This window comes from Silurus aristotelis, assembly GCF_946808225.1.
Source record: "Silurus aristotelis genome assembly, chromosome: 13".
Classification (NCBI taxonomy): domain Eukaryota; kingdom Metazoa; phylum Chordata; class Actinopteri; order Siluriformes; family Siluridae; genus Silurus; species Silurus aristotelis.
Window position 1 is genome coordinate 1,423,751 of NC_139586.1, and position 22,525 is coordinate 1,446,275.

Below are 22,525 nucleotides of genomic sequence, written 5' to 3' on the forward strand. Positions count from 1 at the left end.
AATTATTTCATAAGTCTGCATTTCCATGACAAAGTAATATGGATGAATGATAAATTATGGACATGTAATGAAAATATTATGAATGGAACGATAAGTCCAAATGTTTGTGGACACCCAAACAGAAGATTGTGTGGTTTTTTTATTCCCCATTTATTCACATTTACTCCCCATTTGCTGTTATAATAACCGTCACTCTTCTACGATGTAGGTGTTAGTAAAGTCAGGTAGAAGGACGAGGATGTAGGTGGTAGGTGGACGAGGCCCAGAGGTGGGATGTAACGGAGTACAAATACTTCGTTACTGTAGTTAAGTAGATTTTTTTGGTATCCACTATTTATTTTTCAGAACTTTTTACTTTTACTAATTAAATTTTTACACAAATATCTGTACTTTTTACTTCTTACATTTTCAAAACCGGCTCATTACTTTAGTTTTAATTCATTGATTTGGTGAAATATTTTTTTTATTTTCACTGTGCGCCGATTTCAGCCGAACAACCGATTTCCTGTTACTGCGCGTCTTTTTCAATCCGCTGGTGTATAAAGTCCTGACCCTCACTCACCACAGATGTAGACTAGTTTATGGAGATAAGAATCAGCAGGCAGAAGGCAGTAAGAAGTTTGGGGTTAATGTGGATGAGACAGAGGGAGTCAGTGATGAGAACAGACACATTCCTGATCATCATCATCATCTTTTCTCTGCTTGTGTTCTATATGTGGATCTTCAGCCTGCATACATTCATTAAGTAACAACATTTTTAATTAGTTTTGTATTAATATATATATATGTGTATGTATGTATGTATATATATGTATATTTGGCTGTCAACATTAAAATAATTGTAAACGGCACAAAATTTTTTTAACGCTATCAATTCAGCGCGCATTTCTGTTTCACCATTTTTTATAGAAAATGTAAATACATAAATAAATAACTAAATAAAAAAGAGGCGCAATTAAAACATTCGGCAAAAAATAAGTTTATCCACGACGTCTTTTCTTAGATATAAAATAAATAAATAAACTCCAGATAAAAATATTTTTAATCAGTAAACTTTTGTTTTATTTCTGCGCCAAGTCTCAAATCAAACACCAAATCCGCCATGTTTTACACAATTTACCCTCTAGGTGGCGTTTTGTGGGTTTTTCCCTCATAATGGCGACACAAATTGAAATTACTGTATTTATTGATCGTACAGATAAAAACAATACATCATTCAAATCTGTAAAATGTCTATAATTTTATATATATAAGCTTCCTGACTTGACTTGAAGAGGTGCAGTTTCTCCGGTATCACCTCATTAACTGTCCGTGTGGAAACATAGCAAAGGCTCTTAATGATGTCCACACATCTGTGCACTGATACAGCCTTTATATTTAATCACTGTACATATGCTTACATACAGTACAGACCAAAAGTTTGGACACACCTTCTCATTCAAAGATTTTTCTTTATTTTCATGACTATGAAAATTGTAGAGTCACACTGAAGGCATTAAGGGCTATTTGACCAAGAAGGAAAGTGATGGGGTACTGCACCAGATGACCTGGCCTCCACAGTGACCGGACCTGAACCCAATCGAGATGGTTTAGTGGTGAGCTGGACCGCAGAGTGAAGGCAAAAGGGCCAACAAGTGCCAAGCATCTCTCGGGGAACTCCTTTAAGACTGTTGGAAGACCATTTCAGGTGACTACCTCTTGAAGCTCATCAAGAGAATGCCAAGAGTGTGCAAAGCAGTAATCAAAGCAAAAGGTGGCTACTTTGAAGAACCTAGAATGACATTTTTCAGTTGTTTCACACTTTTTTTGTTATGTATATAATTCCATATATAATTCCATGTGTTCATTCATAGTTTTGATGCCTTCAGTGTGAATCTACAACTTTTATAGTCATGACAATAAAGAAAACTCTTTGAATGAGAAGGTGTGTCCAAACTTTTGGTCTGTACTGTATATATCACATGCTGTAAATATGATACATGTTTAACACCTCCAAGCTGCCAGTTTTGGGCACCTGAGCAAGCACTTAACTCACTACTGCTCATTTAGTAAATGAGATCATTAAGATCTCGGGATAAACACTTCCAACAGGAAGTGGCTATATCTCGCTATCTTTGTCTCTCTATTTTCTCTATCTAATTGTCTCTGTGTCTCTTTTAGTAAATGTCTCTGTCTAACTGTATATGTCTCTCTCTTGTTGTCTCTCTATTAGTTTCTCACTCTTTCTAAAGCTGTGTCTGTGTCTCTTTGTCTTTGTCTCTGTCTTTCCTGCTTATTTACATGTCTAACAAAGTTTTGAGTTTTGAAAGTAATGCCATTAGTGATCTATGATGAAAGACTTTCCTGGTTCGATTCTTACCTCTAGTTTCATATTGAACATTATAAGAAGTTTTTAAAAACAGAACAATAAAAGGTCATTAAAATTGGTTGCTGGTAAATCATGGTATATCAGTGGTGCAGGTGTTGGAGATGTGGTTCTTGTACCTGAGTCACTTCTCATAGACTTCGAGTAACTGAGAGAATGTACAGGAAGGAGAAGTTTTGACCCTCTACCATCATGATCTAAGAGAAAACAGTGGGCTCTTAACTATAGAAAAACCAAGAGTCCAATAAGCAAAGCCTTATTTGTCACCCCTCTGGTAGTGTAGTGGTTAGTGATGCGGTCTCTGCTATCTGACTCACCCGGTTCAATTCCTACTCCTTAGCTATCCTTTAAATTGTTTAAATTTTTTTATAAAAGAACCAAAAAAGGTCCTAAAAATCAGGTTCTTGCAGGAGATCCTGTGGCTCAATTGGAAGAGCTTTACCTCTGGGTTGAGAGGTTGCCGGTTCAAACCCCAGCCAGGGCTCAAAGTTAAGAGTGTGAAAGGTTCCCGTGACCGTAGTGATGAAGGTGTCAGAAATGGCTGCGTGGAAGGTCGGATGTGTACGGTTTCAGAGGGCGTATCCTGAACCAGGGGGGGCGATATTCAGGCATCTGCCCCCCTGGCATCTGAGAAGCTGAAAACAGGGGGTTACGAAGCAAACACATCCAAAAAAGTTTCAACATATGCTCTGGACAAAATTTTTACTTTTACCCCTTCTCTCCCCCTAAATGCAAAAATCTTTTATCTTTTCTGACACTGTAACCCAGCAGGTCTTCACAGTCACCCACTCCATTACTCACCACACACTAATTTACACACAACTTACCAACTGTGGGGACAAGCCAGATTTGAACCAGCAACCTCTGAGCTCAGAGGCAAGGCTTTTACCACAAAGCCATCAAGTCCCACAACTCACCTTCTTTTTTTTGGGGGGGTTTAACCTTCGTTTCGTGCTTCAAATTCAGAAATTCAGACCAGAAAGAAACACAGACAGCAGGATTCGAACCCTGAACCCCACCAACAGCAAAATACCAGTCTTAACCCACTGAACCATCAGGAAGGCAGGCTATGCCAGTTGTTTAGAGCAGGTCTATCTTTTCTTTCAAACCATCAACACAAGAATATAATGCTAAAGACAGATGTAGGAAGCAAAACCATATTGTGACTAGCAGGATTTGAACCCTGATTCACGCCATTTGCGAGGCACCAGCATTAACCCACTGAACCATCAGGAAGACAAGCTGGGGAGCTTGTTTAGAGCAGGTCTATCTTTCTTTTTACCCATCAAAACAAGAATAAAAATATGTAGGATTCAGGAATTTAACCTACCTCATGACTAGCAGACAGAAAGCCAGGTTTAAACCCTGACCACCAACATTAGCAAAGTACCAGCCTTAACCCACTAAGCCATCAGGAAAAAACAGGATGGGAAGCTTGATTAGAGCAGGTCTATCTTTCTTTTTAAACCATCAACACAAGAATTTAATGCTAAAGAAAGATGTAGGAAGCGAATACAGATGTAAGTAGCACAAGTTGAACCCACATTGTAAATAGCAGGATTTGAACCCTGATCCCACCACCAGCGAGACACCAACGTTAACCCATTGAACCATCGGTGAGGACAGGCTGGGAAGCTTGTTTAGAGCAGGTCTATCTTTCTTTTCAACCCATTAAAAACAAAAATATATCGCTAAAGAAAAATGTAGGAAGTGAATCCTGATCGTGACTGGCAAGCAGAAAGCAGGATTCGAACCCTGAACCACACCAAAAGCACAACACCTGATTTAACCCACTGAACTATCAGAGAAGACAGGCCAGGAAGTTTGTTTAGAGCAGGTCTATCTACCTTTAAACCATCAACACAAGAATATAATGCTAAAGAAAGATTTAAGAAGCGACATCGCAACTAGCAGGATTCAAACCTTGACCCTTACCATCAGCGAGGCACCAGCCTTATCTGATGAACCATGGAAGAGATCAGACTGGAATGCATGTTTAGATGAGGCACAAGCCTTAAACCACTGAGCGACCACTGCTGAAAAGCATGTGTGCTTTTTGGAGGGTTCATACTTTGTTTCATGTAAGGAAAGAGGCATGTAGGACCGGCATTGAAACCTTATCATCAGCGTGGACTATATTAAGGACCTTGTTCAGGCACAAGCCTTAACCCAGTGAGCTACCACAGAAGTGCTTTTTTTTTTTTTTTTTTTTTTTTTTTTTTTTTTTTTTGGTGGGGTTATCTTTCATTAGAGACCAGGAAATCAAGAAAATAATCCAACACAGAATTGAAATGTTTTCAGAGTGGACAAGGTCCAGAAGTTTTATTTACCAACACAGCAACCACCAGCTCGAGCAGGAATCATCCTCGTGGGGACCCTGACATTTACCCACTAGGCTATCACATCTATCTATCTATCTATCTATCTATCTATCTATCTATCTATCTATCTATCTATCTATCTATCTATCTATCTATCTATCTATCTATCTATCTATCTATCTATCTATCTATCTATCTATCTATCTATCTATGCATCCATCCATCCATCCATCCATCCATCCATCCATCTATCCATCTATCTAATATGATGTGAGGTCCAGTTAACAGCTAAAACAGGTGGAAGTAATAACTACTTTTTACTTAAGTACATGTCGGAGCCAAAACTTCTTTACTTTCACTTGAGTAAAAAAGTATAATCAGTACTTCAACTTTTACCCGAGTATTTTAAAACATGAGGATCTGTACTTCTACTTAAGTAAAGGATGTGTGTACTTTTGCCACCTCTGACGAGGCCTGGGGTGCAGTCAGCGTTCACATTCATCCCAAATGTGGTCAATACAGTTTGATAGCTCTATATAGGCCACTTAAGAGCATTCCATTTTCAGTTATCCTCCTTATTTCTATGCAAACATTTATAGCAGTGCTGCTAATCTGCTTAACACAAAGACTGTTGGAGTCATGCTCGTTTAATGGTTGGCGCTGTGGCACAGCGGGTCGACTTCCCGCCTGACAGCTCCAGGGTATCTGCTTCTCTCATTGTCTGCATTGTCTAGGTTCTCTGGTTTTCTTCCACCTAGAAAAACGATGCTTGTGGCCAGAATGGATAATAGACAGTGCCTCTAGATGTGAAGAAATATGTGAACGTGCAGTAAGTATGACGGTTCCCCGACCTGGTATGGTGTCCCATCCAAGCTCAATGTCCGGGTTCAGATCATCCAGCAATTTTCATGTATGTCTAAGAAGAGTCAAGTTGTTTTTTTTCCCTCCAAAACACGTGGCAGAGGAACATTTTTGCGCCTGTCAGAATGAAAGAAAAAAAAAAAAAAAGCATCGGCTTAGCTGCTTAGCTCCAGTTGGTGTGTCAGATTCCCCCCCCCCCCCCCCCCTCATCGCCCTGCCTTATAATTATCAGTCTTAATTAACTTTATTGTTTGCGTTCTGCAGTCTAATCTGGGAAATGGTAATGAGTTTTAAAACCTGTGTGTGTGAAAGAGAGGGGGAAAGAGTGTGACGGAGTAAGCGAGAGAAAACCGAAAGAGTGAAAAGAGAGCTGACAGTGAATAACCTCCATGTCAAATTATACACAAAGTATATATATAGAGGCAAAATGCCAAATCTTCTCTCTTTAGGCATATCGTCTATTCCGGGGTCACCTAACGTGATACTCATCCTGTGTGAAGTTCTAATCCTTAGACTAGATTCGTTTGTAGTCTCCGACCCGTCATTTGGATAAGTATTGATGTGGGAATACGAGGGAATGCGGGATCAAGGGAAAGTGGCTGATAGACTGTCTGTCTATGGAAGTATGCATGCATGTGTGTGTGTGTGTGTGTGTGTGTGTGTGTGTGTGTGTGTGTGTGTGTGTGTGTGTGTGTAATCTTATTAGACAGAGCATGGCAGCAGAACAAAGAGCTGGGTACAGCAAGGGCTGACTGATAATAAGGGCTGCCCGGAGTAGTTCTCTCTTACGGACGAGCCTCAGTGCTACTGCTTTATTATCCCTATCACAGAGAATTCTGCTCGTATAAACGGTATAAAAAGCATTTGGTCGAATAGTAAACAAACATTCACGATGGTGGTCAATGCTGTTATCTTCCTGGTCATTATGCACTTAACTAGAAATATCCATTCCTTTTAAATCGCATGGTTAAGGGTCTTGCGCAAGAGGTCAATCAGTGTTTATGCTAACAGCCTTTTTCACACACACAAATAATATCAGTCTGTTTTTTTTTCCCTCCCATATTATTTAAACATTTCACTTTTCCATGTGGAAGCATAAAATTTGGCCTTCACTTGATCTAGTTGACCCAAACCTGCTCCAGCATGACAATACCCCTGTGCACTAAGCCAGTTCCATGAAGATCTGCTTTACATGGGTTAAAAGAGTGTGGAAGATCTGGAGTGGCCTTTTAGGGTTGACAGCTTTGGGATGAAATGGAATCCTGGCGTGAAGATTCAAACATCAATACCTGACTTTACTAACACCATTGTGGTTGTGGATCTCCACAAAATCGATCGGAACATCTTCCCAAAAGAATGGAGATTATTATGGGGACTAAATGTGGAACGGGATGTTCAAAAGGCACATGAATTTTATAGACAAACTTTTGTCCATATCGTGTAACTTCAAGAGCTCGATAGCACTGATTGGATAATGCTTGTGGTATTGGTGCATAATGCCTTCACCACCATGCTTCACCATTTTTTTTGTGTGTGTGTGTGTGTGTGTGTGTGTGTGTGTGTGTGTGTGTGCGCCAAAATTATGCTAAGAATCTTTTACCTTTGGCCTCATTAGTTTGTAATACATTCCATGTTTTTCTAGAGAAAGACAAGGCTTTCGTCTAGTCACTTTACACCCTGAAGTCCAAACACGTGAAGAATCTGAGAGTCTGTTGACCTGAGGGGAATGTCCTGAACATGCCAGGTATTTGAGCAGCTCCTTTAATGTAACTGTAGGATTCTTGGCAGGCTTCTTGAAGGGATCTCTTCTTGTCCTTTGGAGGAATGTTCTGTTCTGTGCCACTGGTGCCTCACTTTCTCCACTTGACAACAGCCTTCACAGTGACCCAAGGAACATTGGTTAGATTCGGATCACTGTCACATGCCCTATTATAAGAGTGAACACAATTGAAGTACTTCTGAAGAAGGTAGGTACATGAAGTCAAAGTTCATTCCACATCTTTGCTGAATTTTGAACGATGTCTTCCTTTTTATGTCTCACTGTCATTTTAAGAAGGATGACATTGCTAGGTAAGAATGGTTTCTCATTCCATATTTGGTCTAGCCTGGGCACAACGTCAGGATAAAACAGGACTTCGGCCAACTTGCTAGACTTTTGTGCACTAATAGATTTCTTGGCTATTTATGGTACAGCAGATCATGAGGACAAGACTTTAGATCACTGGACATTTGTACTGGACTGAAACCACGTCAGCATGTTTTTCATGCGTATTTTAGTAGCTATACGACTTAACAAACGAAGTAACAGTTCAAAGAGTCGGATGCATTTTTTGCAAGGTGTGTGGCCGAATGAGAGCAGGGGTGGGGGGGAGTCGAACTTCTTTCTGCCTCAAAACAGAGCTCTGGCATTCTTTCCTTTGAAAACCAAGTATTTATTAATACTAGCAAAAGGGTTGTGGGTATGAATTATTTCAGACACATTAACTGGAGAAGGCATGCTGGGTTTGTTAAAGAGGAAATACTCCATACGTTGGTAAGTATTTTGCTTTTAAAAATCTCAGATGTTTCCTGAAGAACGACCTTCATCCGCATTTCATCACATATTTGTATATATTCACTCGTCTCTCTCTCTTTTCTGCTGCAGCTATCTGTCAGGGGAAAAAAAAAAAACGGGAAAATGATCGGCGGGAAAAGAGAAGAAGCAGAAAAGAAATCCTGGCACCGCCGCCCCGATAACGTGCGCACACCACTGTGAAGGCAGCAGTTTTTTGACAGGCCTCCGCTGCTTCCTGCTCTTTCATCTCAAAGCCTGACTATAGGTAGAGGGAAATTTGCTGAGCTAGTTCACATGTTTTTGCGTTCTCTCGAGCTACAGGAGGACAAGGGACGAGGATAAAGATCAAAAATCTCTGCGTGGGCGCTACTTTCCAAATCCGTTACAGCGGCACAGGTCCAAATAATACCGATTCGAGAATTTATACGGGTGAAAATACCCAGTAGTTTCGGGGATCGTGTCATGTGCTTGCTTTTATGTTCCTGCACTCGTCGTACAATTGAAGCCAAACGTTCCGAATGTGGAATACCGCATGGCTGGTTCCTTTGTAAGCTTTTTACCTTGTTATCCATCTCTCAGTCGACTATGAACTATTGTTGTTGCTCACTATGGCACTCGTTCCGTCATGCTGTCCCGGCTTGAGGTGTCCCATGGTGCTCTGATTTGTTCGCTTTGCCTTGCATTTGGTGTAAATATACAGTATGCTAATCGCATTGCTGAACGGACCTCTCTAGTCAAACTGCCACTGAGGGTCCTTCCCCAGTGAGGAATTCGAGTCCACCTTAGCATCTCTGGTCACTTCCATATCTCCTGTGGCTAATTCTACTAATGTTAAAGCATTGAAAGTTATGCACCTAAACAGATACCTCCTTAAAGACCAATGAGCAGCCTTCCGTTTTATATTCCTTCCTTAGTTTAGCTTTGTCTGGAAGAGATGTTCTATATAGTGCTCAACATTTAATCAGAATTAATTTATTAAAATCTTTTCATAGCTTTACCAGATAAACCTTCTGCTGTTTGTATATGAATTGCAAAACTTAGTCTTGTGTTAATGGTATGCATAGGCATTTTTTTGCTATTGTGTTGTTCGGATTGGCGCATTATCTCCATGCAGTTACTAATCCCTCTCTGGGAGAAGCCGGCTTAAGCATTATTCTTAGCAGTGGGATATCTTGGTCTGGACATAGATTGGATCTTTGATAGTCTGGGTTCTGTATGATGCCAGGTGCACTTAGCAGGCCTGCACCATGTGGCCTTACTATTCTACAGAGCTAGAACATCAGGGGTACAGGCTTCTTACAGCAAAGCCATCACCACTGAGCAGCACAAGCAAACCAAGCATTTCAGTACTTAAGTTCTTCGAAATTCTCAAACTCCAAATGATTTGGTTCAGAGAAATGTTCCATATGGAAGACCCTAGAGTTTTAAACAGGAGCTCTATTAATGGTTGCTTGTTCAAAAGAAGGGCAACTGGGTTATGTCCAACTGTAGATTTAAGAGGGCAATAAAGCTAGCAGCACCATGTTACATCTGTAACTGGCAACAGTCCTCAAACTTCACTGGCATGAGTCCATTAAGAATCCAAGCCAAAGCCAAAAAAATGAAAAATTCAACCAGATGTACTTTTCCTGTTGCGTCTCCAGGAAGACGCAGCTCTACCTCTGCCAGGTCAATCTCTATTCTATGTGACTCTCGGAACACGCCTCGGTCTCCGTGGTGATGTGATACGTCATATCCATGTGCAGTAGCAGTAGCAGCGCGCTCGAGAAACAGTTTAGCGACGGGAAATCGATCCGCATATCGAATATTGGTCACAAATTTTTGATCACTTTCTAAATGATCAAAGCGCATCCGCCAATAATTCTATAGAAATACATCGTTTTTTACTGATGCCAATATGTCATTTTTTTTAAATCGATGCATCACGCCATCAACTTCTGCAAGTCAGTGAATCCCATCCCTGCTATATTCGATCCCCACTTTAATAGGAACATCTGCACATTTTGAAGTGATCCAAACAGCCAATCAAGTAGCAGCAGCACTATGTATAAAATCAAGCAGAGAACTCTATTTAACGTTCACATCATACATCAAAAAGAGGAAAATGTAGTAACTTCCTCCTCTGCCTAGTCGTCGGGGGCCAGACAGGCTGCTTTGAGTATTTCAGAAACTGCTGATCCCACGGGAATTTTCACACCTTCACGTTTTACACGAAATCTGCATGATCTCTTGGATTGCGCTGCTCTGACACGATTGGCTGATTAGATAACGACTGTATGAAAGTCTATACATCTGTCACCCTCAACAATCATCCTTTTTTAATTAATTCTGTTAAAGTGTATGTAATTACTTTAGCTTTTTGAGCTTTATTTGAGTGGTGTTAACACCATGGTCAGAAATGTTAGCAAAGCTGTCCGCAACATAACACCTTTCTCCGGCTGCGACCAGTTATTCCAGATTTGAAAGAAACCAACGAACATGTTGACTGCTGACAACCCGAGAAGTAACTATTTTTCACTTTGCAGGGATCTATTACAGTGTGTATTTAGATTCTGTAAGCAGAAAAAGAAAAAAAAGCCCAACAACCTTGTATTTGTGGCTGTAGTAGATCAGTCAGCGCTTCAATTCATCTCAAAGGTGACTAGTGGGGTTGATAAGGTCATGTCTTGGTGCAGGTCAAATACCATCACCACATTCCATTATGAATCAGTCCCCTTTCGCTGTTATAATATCCGCCACACTTCTGGAAAGATGTTCCTCAAGATTTGCGGTCTATAGCAGGAGATCTGAGATCTAAACCATATCATCATGGAGATGGCTTTGTGCACAGGAGCATTGCCATGCTGGAATAGGTTTAGGCCTCCCAATGCAAAAGTGAAAATCTCATGCTTACACACATCCAAAGACAATCTGTAACTGTAGTGGAGGAACCATATACGTGGCTGGAGCAGGCAGGTGTCTGAACACTTTTGCACTTATATAAATATTGAATATTGGCTCAAGGATAGGAGAAAAGACAAGCTTCCAGAGCTCATTTCCACTACTAAAAGGTGTAAAATAAAAATGTTCTGTATTTTTTCCCCCCCTGCTGCCTCCCCGTCTTATTTAATCAGCACTTACTGACCTTGTCACCTGTCCGAATCTCCAGTGTATTGGCAGGGGTCTGTATTAAAATTCAGCCCTCTGGTGAAAGTAAAAGCCTTTTAATTTCCATGTGACATTAAAACTGCACGGCTGCAGGACAATCTCTCGTGTGCATGCAGCGCTATGCAAATTCTAAACAGTGTAGCACTGGCTCTGCATGGCTCTCGCTAAAAACAAAAAAAACTCAGGAAAAGCTTCCGGAAAATTATAAGCGGTCATAGAGCATATATACACCATATATACATCCATATTTCTTTTGCTCGATCACCTTTTTACACACACACATTTATTTAGTATCCTCCCAGGAATCTGTTCACCATCCCCTCAATCACAGGAGAATATAATTCACTTGGCACTGCCACTACGCGTCAGTGGAGCGGCTTGAACGTAAAGTTCATAACTGACAATCATTTAATTACAACCTACAAATCAAATGAAGTGAAGAGACTGATACATTAATTGACATTAAAAGACGATTCGTGATTGATTGCCGTCCAAGTAAAACACTGGACTTCTGACAGTTTCATCAGTCAAGTGAATGTTTGGTTGTATGTAAAAGAACAGTTCTGATATGATCGTTTTCTTTTTAGGACTTAATACATACATAACTACAATATATGAAGGAAAGATATTGGGACACCTGATATTCCAGACATATGTTTATCATTTTCACCCCAAACTGTTACCACAAAGTTGGAGGTACACAATTTTATAGGAGGTCTTTGGATGCACCAGGATGAAAAACTAGGAGACCCAAAAGTGGAAGATCTGCTATAGAGCTAAACATTGACATTAGCACCTGAATTTACTAAGAGCACAAATCTCCACAAATTATTTATATATACAGTATATGTATATATATATAATAAAAAAAAATATATAAACCGTATTTTTCGGACTATAAGCCGCTACTTTTTTTCCCAAGCTTACACAACGAAGCGGCTTATTTATGGATTTTTCCTGGGTTTTTCCCAGTTTCACAAACTTCAAGCCAAAAAACTGAGCGACATAACATTAGACCAATGACATTTCCGAACGTAAATTAAAAAACGCACTTTACCTGTGTTCTGAGCTGCACGGCATCGGGAGAAAAAAAACGTTTTTTTTAAACGCACGATGATGCCAAAAGATAAACTCTCGAGAGAAATAGTTGTGAAAGGAAGGAGGAAGACAGTGAACAATGACTTTCTTAGTCGGCTACTGCTTAGATACAAGCCGTTGTAAGGCGTTGAGTCTGGGTGAAGGGAGAGCTCGCTAACTCCAGTTACAACAGAAATCATATAAGCACAGACAGGTTTCCAAAACTCGTGCTTTTTTATTTTTCTTGGCAACAGCGTTACTGGTTAGTCAAAGAAACTTAGAAATCAGCATCAGAAAATAATAAGGACATATTCCTCGGTCTTGCACACATGCAGTAATAGCGGAAAAATGCGGCAGCAGGCTATTCCCAAAATGCCGCTCTGCTCTTAAAGGAGCCACAACATATTTCACCCGTTACACCATGTAACAGACACTGTCTTTCATTAAAGCCTGTGTAAAGTTCATTAGTTTCAATGTAGACACCTGCGGCTTATAGACAGGTGCGGCTTATTTATGTTTAAAATAAAAATCTTTGTCAAATTCAGTGGGTGCGGCTTATATATGGGTGCGCTTAATAGTCTGGAAATTACGGTATATTTCATAAATAAATTCATTAAAACGAAATTAAAACCTTCACTGCAACACACATTTATTCACAACGTCGTTTCATTACTCAGATATCAAAATAAATAAATAAACCAACCCCGAAAAATTATTTTCAATCATTAAACCTTTTACTTACTATCAACCAAATTTCGACCATGATGCACACATCCATCAATTAAAACCGTCCGTGTGGAAACAGCAAAAGTTCCGTTTGGTGTCATGATGATTTTGGGAACCCGGTATTTCTATGTTCTTTTTTTTTTCCACTTTTTCACACTACTTTTATAATAGTCCAACAGATGGCAGCACCAGGATGCACGCACAGTCACAGGGATCACGGAAATTCATAAGTACATCGGCAGCTGTTGCAAATGGTTTCTTGCAGACAGAGTTTGCATACAGTGTAAGAGCTTACTACGTTTTTCCCTCATAAAATATACGTGTTTAAGTCTCTGTGTGTTTTCGACTGGTGTATGTCGCTAGTTAAATCTGTACATAAATAAAACAAAGGATTCATTTTAAAATCAAAGAACTTTTTGCAGTGGGAATTTTTCATTAGAATAGATAAATCTATAGCACTTACAGACTGTACTGCCAGAGACTCTCTTTGCTCCGGGTGTGCCTTTTTCCCTGAGGGAAAAAAAAGCACGTTTAGCATAATGCCTGACAAACAGGAATAATAGCTCGCACCTTATCTGCGCAATCAGGAGAGAATAGATGGTGTTGTCAAATTGCAGCCTGAGAAGTGCACAAGGACTTTTTTCTTAGCCAGTGGGAAAAAAAACAGCTGGTGCTTATTAACTCTGGTTTGTACAGTCAAATATACTGCTACATGAGGCTGCAGCGCTTGGTCCTAATCAATGAGAAATAACTACAGTGAAAAAATGTCAAGAGACTTGCTATCTATTCAGCCCGGACTCATTATGAAGCAGGCTGGCTGCAGATCACATGCTCCGCTCTGGAACATTAACCTGTACAGACTTATTGTCAGAATGACAATACATATATTTATTATGGAACAGCACAACGCGATGCGAAGTCACTTCCTGTCTAAGATGCAGGTATATTTAGCACGCAGGTCACGGTGCATCACGACAGGGGTATGGAGCGGTAGTTCTGGAGACGAGGAGCCGAGTGACATTGATGTATGTTCTCTGTTAAAGCTGTGTCTTAGTCTGTTGATTACCGTGGGCTGGGAGTGCTCAGCTGTTTTTTTTTTTTTAGCTCTTGCGAAAGCACTGATAGTTTTTGTAATTAACCTTAGGAGCATTTCCTGCTCGCTGGCACTCAAGAAGAAGTGTGCATATGTGAATCATGGCATTTTTTTTGTAGTTTTTAGGGTTTTTTTTTTCCACTTCACCATCAGCTCCAATTGCTCTTTAAAGGCTTTTAATATCGAAGTCTAGATTGCGTCGTTCTGGTCAACAGACTCCGACGATGAAAAAGGGGTCATCATCCTTTTCAGGAGAACATTTTGAAGACGTCCTGCACCATAAACTCAACATTGCTATAAAGATGCCTTGGCATGACATGAAGATGTACAGATCAGCCGTCCAAGCCAAAGCTAGGTGCGACCCCCCCCCCCTCACGAGGACGTGTCAGGATGCGCTCGCTTTCACAGCGCGGCATTAAAAGAGAGATGTTCGAGCGTCGAACATCACCCGGAGCGAAAACCATCAAATCTCTCAGGAAAGAAATGGATCAAGTGAAAATATAATGTGGCCGCAGCCTCCCTCCAGGCGGCTGCACTTAAAGCCTCGCATTACAAAGTGGATTGCAGCGGCGTACTGAATTGTGTCTGGGTTAGGAAGATGATGAGGTGCTGTGCCAGGCCAGGCCCGGAGCGCCAAATGTGACATAGAGAGAGAGAGGGCCAGAGTAATTCCGCCTGCTGGAAAGAGTTTTCTCTGCCTGAAGAGCCTGGGCATGTGTCCATCGTCTATCTCACAAAACACGCATTTACACACTCGAGTTTCTTTTTTTTTTAACCCACAAGTCAAATATTTCAGAGAAGTTTTCCTTTTCCGTTGGCTAAATGAAGAAATCTAAGGAGAAAGGCAGATAGAGAGCGGGAGTCGGAGCGAGCGTTTGGCGCCGCCGATAAGACGTCAGAAGTGGGTCAAGGACTCTCGCAGCTCGACAATTTGCTGTAATTACAGAAACTCCCAGCACCATAAGCGGGAAGATCAAATCCGGCATGGGATTTGGGAATCCATTGTGTTTGCCAACCCCTGATTCACTCAAACCTCCCCCACACATTTCGCTTGTTAGCATTTTTTTTGCAGGATTTATTTGCATTGCCTTTCATTTGTAGCCGTTTTGTGCAGTTTGGATGCTTTAAATAGAAAATAAACAGGGAATTTTATGCAACCGTTTGAAGAGGAATTGAAAGAATGTGTCTGTTTTCTTTTTATGGCCCACTTCATTCTCTGTGTGTTTGAAGCTGCCGGAATACATGGCACTAAAGCTCAGAGAGGAGAACATCGTTCCACAGGTAGGACACCGTTAGCTAGCGTAATGCCTCCCTCTGGCTCCTCGTGCAAGGTTGTTGCTTTGACGACACCATTAGCAGGTTGAATTGACAAAGGGGCGTCGGAGCGTTAAATGCTACACGTGCAACGCTTCACACGTTATTGAATATAATACCCGCACGTGACGTGATCTGTGCTGCCTGGGGCTTAAATTATCGTCGTGCTTCCTTTCTTTCAGTGAGGCATTTTTTTTATTTGGACATTCAAACGACAATCGTACACGCGAGCAGGGAATTATACACAGTATACACAGTACTTAGACTCACTGGTCATTTTAATAGGAACACTTCAAGCATCCAATCACGTGGAGGACATTAAAGCACACAGTGAACCTCCAGACGTCAGGAGGTTCACGTGAACCTGTAGAGCGGTAGAACAGGTTTTCTTAATGCTGAAGCTATAGCCATAACTATATTTACTGTTTTTCTGATTAGTGATATTGCGAATAAACTAGTTGGCTGACATCTTGGCTTATATCCATTTAGCCTTCACCTCTGAAGTGAAACTAAAAAAAACTGAACTGAACTGAAACAAAATAATCTAAGATTACGAGATTAAAGTCGTAGCAATAGATGAATAAAGTTGAAATTACGAAGGCAGTGGACAAAGTAAATGTAATTGGTTACTGTAGTTAAGTAGCGTTTTCACGTATCTGTACTTTACTAAAGTATTTAGATTTGGTGAGGCTTTTACTTGAACTTCGCTGCATTTCTAAGTCAAATTTTTTACTTTTCGCTCAACATTTCGCGATATCAGTCTTTTCATTTTTGAGGATAAAAACTTAAATGGTCAAACAAGCCGCCAATCAGCGTCAAAGCGCCAATGGAAGAAACTCCTGACTCGAACTCGCCACAACACCCTTGACCTTATTTGTGTGATTTTTCAGTGTTTGATTAATCATCATTTCATTAATAGCTCAATGTGCCTAAAGTCGCATTCCAGTCTTTTCACATAAACGGAGTTGATTAACAAAGAGCCTTGTGGCAAAAACGATAACAGGAACATTGAAGCCGTAATAAATTAGGATCCATTCAAAGGCAAACACTTTTGTACGTTTTCTTCAGGTGAAAGTTTAAAGGGAGCACTTATTACTTTAAATGCAGTCCTATTTTACAGAATCTAGCGCTACTTTAACTCAACTACATGGTTTGTGTGCTTTGTCGACTAATGAATTACGAGACGGACGCGGTAGCCTCTAAAAATAAAGTCGAAATGACGAGAATAAAAACGTAGCTCTGCGAGAATAACGTTTTAGAGACTAGACTTGAGAAACACCTCTCCTTTTCCAATAGCATGAGAATGTAACCGTCCTTAGAGTCGACCCCTGTATTTTTTAACGTGCCACTAAAACGCAGAGGTAACCTGTAGAGAACTTCTACAGCAGTCATTTCTATAGAATCCACTTGTATACTTTAACCGCCGGACGGATCGCATCGCTGATGTTGATTGGTTGGTCAGATAAGTGCATGAATGAGTCGTTTTTATTAAACAGGCCAGCGATTTGTAGGGTCATGGTTTAAAGAACATTTTTCACGTTTTTTGGTGGGCAGTGGCGCTTTGCTTTAAATATAACGTGTCAAAAGGTTGTCAACTTGTGTCAAAAGGTTTTTACTAAAAGAAAAAATAAAATTCAGTACAGAACATTAAGGTGATCTTTTGCAAACTTGATACGCAGCAGCGTTTTTTTGTTTTTTTTTCCCCCGCCGGTACCATTTTACTCTGCGGTGTCTAAGTGAACTAAGATTCCAGTTCAGCTTGAAGTCCGATAACGAAAAGGATCACAGCACGGGGCTAATTTTGGAGCGCTCAAAATCTGGAGAGAACAATGAATTTATACACGTAGCAAGAAAATGTCAGGGGTAATGGTTTGTCACATCAGGCTCAATACAAGGTCTGGAAGAATGGTCTTAAATTCCTCCGACTGTTGTGCAGCAGCGACATAAAATGTTTGATGGAAGTTTTTTTCACTGCTGAAGGAGGACAATTATAAGGTCCCTCACAGTTTTCTTTTGTATTTCTTCCCCCCCAGTTAGAACTCTAAAGGATTAAATATTGTTTAATAAAGATATAAAAAAAAGCATGTTATTTTAATGCAGGATGTGTAGGAGGTCTCGATCCAGTGGTTGCAACGGGCGGTTTTTGTTGCAGCTGTAAATCCAGAGTTTATTATTATTAATGAAACATCTCATTAAAATAGAAATGGAATCTATATAGAATTTCAGAGAATACATTTATTTCCGATTTATTGTTTTATGCCAAAATGTGTATTCGAGATCAGAATTAGAAGGGAATCCAGGAAACCGGTGTAAGAATCCACTGAATCTGATTCACGTGCTTTCAAGACGCTCACGGTGAAGCAAAAGCGTCAAACAAATACGTCATGTTTAATAGTACACTATAAGGCCAAATGCTTGTGGACCATAAGATCGGTATGTGCTTTTTGAACAGCCCATTTAACATTTAGACCCCATTCGCTCTTCATTTGCTCAGATGATTCACAAGATTTTGTTAGTAGAGATTTGTGGCCATTCAGGACTTTATTTTCCTGTCTCACAAACATCTAGATGAATCTAAAAGGATCTAAAATGACTGAGCAATTGTCCTACTGCATTCTACTGTAGTGAAAAGACATCTGAAGCAGAAGGTTGGGGAAAAAAATAGCAAACCTTCATTAAAAGGATGATAAAAAAAAGCGTCTGTCAATGTTTGTGTGAAACATCCTCCGGAGAGTGCCATCATTCCCATGACCTGTCCTGGTTGGACAGCAAAACCCACTCATAGCCAGGGTTGGCCTTTCTCCATGTTTGATTGATAACGCCTGTCGGAGGCCGCATGAAATTCAAAAGGTGCAAGGCCGCCTCCTTGGGCAGACGGATTCGGGGGAAAATGAAATCGATAGGGCCGTGCAGAGACGAGTCGCTCAGACGGCCGGCCTCTATCGCGCTTTTGTCAATAGGCCTCTACCTTTATTGATCCCGAGCCGGAAAACTTCTGCTGGCATGCGCACCGGTCTGGCTGATTAAACCAATGCTGAAAACAAATGAGAGATTTGATTAGAGGGTGAAAAAAAAAATGCTGAGGTTTTAAAGCAACCAGTCACTAAGATAATAGATCTCATATTTATGATTCATAGGGAAGAAGAGGTTCAGAAAGGTTCTCCTGATGCCAGAGATGTACATTTAGGGACAGATTTAGCTCTGCAACAGAAACAGCACTGCAGCAGCACAGATTACTTCCAAGAGCAGTTGAACTGTTATCGCTCCTGAACCTTTGCAGCCACATTCAACAAACTCTGCACCATCCTTCAGATGTATACAAATGATCACGTTCTAGTTCTCTGTATGTGGATAATACATTTTGCCCAAAAACCTGGCTGGAAGTCCAGCTGTCAAAACCTCCATCTTTCCTTACTTCCTGTCGTTATACTTACCAAAGTATAGTCACGTCTACCCCGGTGGGTGAGCACTTTAAATAGTGCAGGAAATGGCAGACATAATTTCCGATGCGCAATAACACATAACACACACACACACACACACACACACACACACACACACACAAACACACACACACACACACACACACACACACACACACAGACACACACAAACACACACACACACACACACAAACACACACACACACACACACACACACAGTCACACACACACAAACACACACTGGATAAAATAGCTAAGGTAGAAAAGAGGCTTAATAAACTTTGTGTGTGTGTTAATCCCTTCACCTTTTTTCTTTGTTGCTTTACACGGCATGATGCTCAGAGCAGTGTTTTGTTGGTTTAATGAATCTCAGAAGGTTAAAATCTGCTACCCTTCTCCTCCTCAAGGTAAACAACCCACAATGAGCAGTATTCGGCTGAAAATTTGTCACCGTGGTGAAAACGCATTTCTACTTTACGGACATGAACCTCCCCAGAATCCACTGCTTTTTTATTTTTTATTGTATATTTGCTTTAAATCGTGCCGGATGAATAAAAAAGTAAAAAAATCTCCAAACTTGTCATTAAATCTCCCGTCTACTTACATTTGAAATATTTTTTAACACGTTCAATATGCCTTTTTATGACATTTATTACATTTCATTTGTGATTTGCTAGAAAAGAAGATCATATTGGCAGCCAAATAATGCAAACAAATATATAATTTTAAAGTATATATATATATATATATATATATATATATATATATATATATATATATATATATATATATATATATATATATATATATATATATATATATATATATATAAAAGCAACCCTGGCCTTAACTCAACATCCTATCCACTTGCAGTAGCATTATTTTCCATCATTAAATAATTACACATCTTATTGTTTGCATAAATGTACATCATATATGTGATTCATTATTGTCTGTATTTTTATTATAGATTTAATATAAATAACCCTATTTAGATTAAAAACTGCACATCTGGCAGTTAACTAAATTTTTTTGGAGATTTCATTTGTGACCCTTTGCTCTAAAACAAGAACTTGGTGGCAGCAGAGAATATTTTAAAGCATTTTTTATAAAAAAAAAAAAGTGTAAATACTGTATATTTGGCAACCCTCTCAATAACGCTCCTGTCCAGCGCTCCTTCTGAAAATGCTCACAAGAGGGAGCATGGGGCAGTGTAATTTCTGCCCCAGTATGTTTTTTTTTTTCTCTCTTTCATTTCTCGATTTAATTTGTGATGCATACATGTGATCTATTGGGCAAAAGTATTAGGACACCAGTCTTTTCCAGGCATATGCGGTTCTTCCTCGGATTATGACAATTGTATGGGATGTCTTTAGATGTGGAATTTTCAGAACCAAACCTGCTCTAGCATGGCATTGCGTACAAAGCCAGCTTCGAGAAGAAATGGGTTGGAGTGGAAGATCTTTAGCTCTGAACATCACTTTACTAAAACCCTCGTGGCTCCACTAGCAAACTCGTAAATCGAATATCTTTTAAAGAATGGAGCTTCTTATAACAGTAAATGGGAATTCCGTGTGAAATGTATGGGATGGTTCCAAAAGCACATAGTCGGGTGTCTAGAAAATGTTGGCCCTATAGCGTAGCAATCAAAAGCAGTAATTGAACGTGTTGTAAAAGAAGGACGCCTTTATGAAGATTGAAAGATTGATGAGCACTTGTTTGCTGGGAAATTTCCCCAGTGTTGCGACGACGTCCTCGAGCGAGAAAACCCCTGGTTTGATGAAAGAGCTCTTTTTTTTTTTTTTTTGTGCTAAGGTGCGGCGTCGCCGTGCAGGAATGATGTATGGTCCAGCGGCTTGATGATGTGTTTGTTTGTTCAGGCGCACACACGTGAGAAGAATCTCGCCTCGCGCCGAGACGCTATTAGGACCCGAGCTCACGGCCTTATCTCATCTGATAAGAGACACACCGAGCAAGAGAGTGCTTCCTCTCAAAAGCAACGTGGAGAGAGGAGAGATAGAGGAGCGGAGAAGAAGAGTGTCCTAGAAGATAGGACAGGTGAAGGAGAAATCTCTACCACAAAGTGTAGAGTGTGTGTGTACCTGGTGTAGATTATAATTTTTTTTTTTTACACTTTAGACCTAAAAAAAAGGTCGAAAATGTGTGTGTGTTTGTGCACCTGATGACGCTGCAGGATTTGTGAAAGATAAGTGCAAGTATGTTGGGAATAAGTGAATTATTAATCTTGTGTGCACTCATTTTCCAGATAAAATGTCTAAATAGCCCTCAGCATTATCTTTTCTTCTTCTTCTGGAGAATAATAGGTTCATTTTAAACCTGAACTCATAAATCAATGTACCCAATTTCATATCTGCGCGTGGCCAAGGCTTATCGCGGACCTCAATTGGTGCGTTTTTGGACGCCTGGCGAATCCGAATACTTTAGGAGTTTGGGGTTTGAGTCATCAGACCGCTCGCGATCGAACGCTCTGCTTTCACGTCTTTGTTGGCGCTGCGTGTGCCGACATGGTGCCGAATACAGATGAAGGACGGAGTCATATATTCTTTTTTTATCCAAACTCTCAGTTTATTAATTACAGACTTGAAAACTGGACCCATGGTTACATTCAAGACAGAATATATTGTCTTTTCATCCATAAATCCAGAAAACCTGCTACTTATTTCCGAAATTTGTGGACTTCAAATATATGCACAAATGTTTGTGGACACCTTCATTATACAATTGTGCTTTTTGAACGTTTTATTCCATCTTATAAGAACCTCAACTCTCCTGGGAAGATGTTCCACTAGACATGTGCTTCTGCATCCCAAACGTCTTCAATTGGGTTTCAGATCTTCTACTCCATCTCCATGTAGCTTGATTTGTGCACTTTGTCAAGAAAAGTGCACAAGAAAAAGGGACGTATTCATGCTACCGTCAACACAGACAATTGTGTGTCTCTAATAGTTTAAAGAAGAACCGCACAGCTGGAAAATTCAGGTGTCCCAATACTTTTGTGCCTATAGTCTATATATATTATATAGTATATGTTGAAAGCATTATATTACTACCTACTGTCACTTCTACACTCGTGCACCCTGCTTTATCTCACCACGTGGATTCTTGATGTTCTCAGGATAAGATCAGTTTGAGTTTGGTCCAGCTCAGCTGCTCAGGACTAATCGAACATGACAGATGATCTCAGTAGCATGTAGCAGAGCAGACAAGAGAAAATCTGCAGGATTAATTGACTAAAAAATGAATTAGCAGAAGATGCAGCTGGTTCGGGTCACTTCATCCCGGCCAGCACTCTCTCTGGGCTTCATCCCAAAAACGTTCTGGGACGAAATGTATTTTCCAACCGTTCGGGACACATTTACGAACAGGTTTGCAAAGAGGGGGAAAAATGATAAAAACTTTCTATGGGAATAAAATTTGGGGGAATTTGGAAAATATTCCAATTTGGAAACTTACCAGGAATGTATGGTAATGAATTAGAAATTTGGGGAAATGTATATAAACTGCATCATATACACGCATTTTTTTGCTCATAAGCCGACACGCATGCAAACTAATACAGATTTTTAGATTTAGATTTAGATTTTTGTGTTATTGTTAGTATC

The 22,525-nt window shown here is 40.1% G+C and overlaps 2 protein-coding genes across 2 annotated transcripts in view; one reads left to right on the plus strand and one right to left on the minus strand.

Annotated features, from left to right (window-relative positions):
• The window catches only part of slc4a10a (solute carrier family 4 member 10a), a 352,554-nt gene that overhangs the window by 49,204 nt on the left and 280,825 nt on the right, over window positions 1-22,525 (plus strand). The window lies entirely within an intron of this gene.
• The window catches only part of thsd7bb (thrombospondin, type I, domain containing 7Bb), a 195,005-nt gene continuing 187,854 nt past the window's right edge, over window positions 15,375-22,525 (minus strand). Inside the window, exon 29 of the transcript XR_014536237.1 lies at window positions 15,375-16,087. The gene's annotated coding sequence lies outside the window, so the exon portion shown is untranslated. The remainder of the gene's footprint in view (window positions 16,088-22,525) is intronic.